Below are 4107 nucleotides of genomic sequence, written 5' to 3'. Positions count from 1 at the left end.
TTCCTGTGATAATCATAATCCTTTTTCTAATGAATCAGTAGCAGCGTCCAAACCCAAGGCTTCCCTCCTGGCTGCACCTTTGAGGGTTGTGAGCCGGATCCTGGGGCCAAGACTGCAGTTCAGGGAGGGTCAAGGCAGACCAGATCATGGGTGTCCAGCAGCTCTGGGCCTTGGGGCTGCTGGCAGTTGGATGCTGGGGCAACCCGTCTGGCCTCTTGAATAAAGATCAAAGTTGGATTCTAGAGGGAGGGGGAGGTATTCGAATAAGTCATTGAAAATACAAAATTCAGTCATTGTGTTTCCAGACTTATTTCTATCACCAACCCCATATTTTCCAACTACTTCCTTCTTCACTGCTTCATTAACACATCTCGACTGCATGTTTGGTCAACTTTGGACTGCAAATTTGGTAAAAATTCAGATGCACAGGAAACAACTTGAATCAAGTACACTTAGAACTTTAAAGTGACATCTTTGCCCTTTAGCACTTTGAAGAGGTCCTTGACAGCAGATTTTCCCAGTGCAACATGTTTTTTGGTTGGGTTTTTTTTTTTCTATTTCTTGACTCCTGCTACCATGAATATTGTTTATAGATTGAAGAAAAATTAAATCATTAATAACATCTTCGATGTTTTCTCTATCTACCATGATACAGTAGTACATGGTACCTATTGGCCCAGTGGTAAGGACTCTGCCATTATAAGTCATTATATATATAGGATTATTATATACATAGGGTCATTGTAAGTCAGAATCATCTGGAAGGCCCACCACAGCCACAAGGCTCACTGAAGTAGATTGCCAGGCCTTTCTTCCTCAAAACTGCTGGGGAGGTTTGCACTGCTGAGCACTTAACCACTGTGCCATCAGGGCTCCTGAATGAAAAAGCATTCCCACCAGTATGATTCCAAAGACAAATTCACACACAAGCATCTTACTAATGACCCCTCAGGCATTCAAGCAGGTGGAGTTCTTCTATGCTTCACTTTCATCTTAGGTGGTGATGAGATGAAAAGGTAAGATTCTATTAAATGAGGAGATACACGCAAATGGCTGTGTCTGAATGGCTTTTGTTCACTGAGGCCACTGCCTTTGACCGCTTGGGACATGTGGTGTTGCTCATTCCCTGTTTTTTTCTTGGAGCTGGTTGTTAAGGTCTGAAAGGATCTGTTAGGGAATCAATCCTGAGCTAAAAATATGAAATTGTCCAATTATTTGGAGAACAGAGCAGTGCTAAACCGCTTAATGCCAGCAAATGATTTCCAGTGCAGTGGCAATATTGTGGAGGCCAGTCGAGTGCGGACGAGAGGGATGTAAAAGGGAGAGGGAACAATTCAGCTTATTGTGAATCGCATTTCTCTTTATCACGCTGCTTTCTTTTTAATTGCAAAGTGTCTGGTTGAGCAGTTATTACTGAAATTTATTTTTGTAATAAAAGCTTTTTGTTAAATCACAGTTTTATGAACAGTGATGTGAACTGGATTTTGCTGTAATAAATAAGATGCTGAAGCATTAAAATTTTTTTTTCCTTTTTCAAGATCTGCAACCCACCCCAAACTTTCATAGGACTGTCAGGCAGAAAACAACGTGGCCTATTGAAAAGGCACGCTGGGAATGAGTCCTGTGTCCCGGCTCAGTTCTACCCACAGCCGCTGTGTGATTTGGGGCGAGTTCCTTCACTTCCTCAGGTCCTCAGGGCTTCGAGGAAGGGCAGCCAAGGGGCTCTTTAGAGGCAAGGATGATGACTCTTCATCTCCTGTGCTTTGGACATGTTGTCAGGAGGTGGCAGTCCTGGGGAAAAGCCATGCTGAGAAAAGTGGAGGGTCAGCAAAGGAGCGTGAGGCCCCTCATGAGATGCACTAACACTGTGACTGGAGACTGGGCTTGAGCAGAGTGGAGACTGGGAGGCTGGGGCAGGATGAGGCAAGGTTCTGATCTATTGTTGACAGGAGCCCTGTGAGTTCTAGCTGGTGAGATGGCACCAAACTACAGATATCTACTCAAAGGGAACAAAAGCCCTAGAAAGTTGAACCTTGCTGCTCTGATATTCTCCTCAGGAAACCGGCTGCACTCAGTGACAGATAACTCTGCGAGATACATTTATAGGCCCAGTAGAAAATGAAGGGTTATGGAGAGAATTGAAATGGAAAAAGCCATTTCCCTCGGTATGGAAGCGCCTAGTTGATCAGCGCCAGTCTGCACACTGTATCTGTGGCCAGGGTGTCCACAGCACATGTGAGAAGCTTCAAGTCACGACCGGGCTGAGGTACATGTCGGGGGCCAGGGCCCAGGAGTGGCGTGAGGTGCCCTTGAGTGAGTCAGATGAAGGCTCTGTACCCCTAAAAGGACTGGGCTGTGCTGACTCCCCCAAATCCCCAGCTGCTGGGGTCAGCCGTAGGAAACCACTGAAGAAGGCTGGCTGGTGAATGAATGACAGGGCGTGACAGGGCTGCCCACACTGTGTTCTGAGAAGGATCCCTCCTATCCCCACCCTCCCACCACAGGCCTCCCCAAAGATAGTCCACATCACCGTAGAGTAGTCCACATTCCTAGAACCCTATGTGTGAAGGGCAGAACTGCTCCACAGAATTATCTTGACTGTAATCTCTACAGAAGGAAGTTCTGGTGGCCTAGTGGCAAGAAGCTGCACTGCAATCCCAAAGACAGGTGGTGGTTCAAGGCCACCAGCTGCTTTACGGGAGCAGGATGGGCAATCTCCTCCCATGTAATTAACTGCCTCTGAAAACCCACCAGAGGGTCAGCCATGGATGGGTCCTACTCGCTGGCACACAACACACAATCTCTACAGAAGTACATTACCAGTTCTTTCTTCTGAGGCACTGCTGGGCCATTTCAAATCCAAATCTTTAGGTTAGTCTAAGTCAAATAATTTGTGTCAGCCAGGCACCTACCTGTTCAGAACTGTTTGGGGGTCATATTTTGCTTAAAGGTTCAGAAAGTCAGTGAGCTGGCTTTCCCTTGTTCACTATACACAAGCTCTGGGGGCTTGGTGTTAAGGAATTGCACGACAAGCCCTAGGCAGGCAGTTTGAATCCACTGTGGCAAGAAGGACAGTCTCCTCCCCTGTGACTGGCAGCCTCTGATTACCCGCTGAAGGGTGAGCCGAGTCATTTCTGACTCAACGACACACAACCATATACTTTTCTTTCCCTTTCTATTTTCTCTCTTCTTGATCTCTTTCTTGCCTTTTTGCTTTCTTTTCTCCTGCAAGCCCCATTTCCCCATCTAACCCTTTCTTCTGCCTCCTGCTCAGGTGTGGAACCAGAACACGCCCTTTTCTCTGCTGCAATAACCAGAAAGAATGTTTCTTCTCAGTTATCAGAAGGCCTGAGGCTCTGCTTCGCTCCAGAGACCGCACAATGACTTTCCATCCCAGCTTGTCGTGGATTAGGCCTGCTTTGCCCAAGCATTTTGTGCTAGTTATTTGGCTTTTCATTCTCTCTAAATCTCTAGAATTAAGAAGTTTTAAGAAAACCAATCAAAACCACAGGACTAGCTGCTGCCCCCTTGTAAAGGGGGCCCCACACTGCCCTGGGGGAGTTAGCGCACCAGCAGCAGGGAGGGGACTGCCCGTCCACAACCCCATCTCCTCTGACAGCCGCTGCCATCTCCCACCCTACACGTCCTTCCCAGCGCCCTGAAGCTCCACACGGCTCAGTCTCATCTACCTCACTAATGAATATACTGTTAAAAGTCCCAAACTATTAAAAAAAAAAATCAAACTAATTACCACCAAGCCAGAACTGACTCATTTCTAACCCTCCACCAGGTTTCTGAAGCTGTAAATCGCCTGGGCGGAGACTATCCATCTTTCTTCCCAGAAGCCACTGGTGGATTTGAACCACCAGTATGTAAGGCACTATCTTTGTGTTAGTGGCACAGCACCCTTTGGGCTGCATTACCACAGCTCAAAATAAACTATTAGCAATAAACTATGAGCAAACCAAACCTAGCAGTATATTATAAAATAATAATGGGCCAGGACCAAGAAGGGTTGACTACAGGAATTCAGAGAAGGTTCCAAGAAATGAACTTTTGATGAAAACAACACCATGGATGAATCTCAAAATAACTATTCTAATGAAA

The 4107-nt window shown here is 46.3% G+C and overlaps 1 pseudogene; it reads left to right on the top strand.

Moving 5' to 3' along the window:
- The window catches only part of LOC102866376, a 3736-nt pseudogene extending 1310 nt beyond the window's left edge, over nucleotides 1–2426 (top strand).
- Nucleotides 2427–4107: the final 1681 nt, after the last annotated feature.

This window comes from Elephantulus edwardii, unplaced genomic scaffold (genome assembly GCF_000299155.1).
Source record: "Elephantulus edwardii isolate Elephantulus edwardi_28Jun2011 unplaced genomic scaffold, EleEdw1.0 scaffold00005, whole genome shotgun sequence".
NCBI classification, from domain to species: Eukaryota; Metazoa; Chordata; class Mammalia; order Macroscelidea; family Macroscelididae; genus Elephantulus; species Elephantulus edwardii.
Note: the sequence above shows the minus strand (reverse complement) of the source record. Positions and strands in the feature narration are given on the sequence as shown.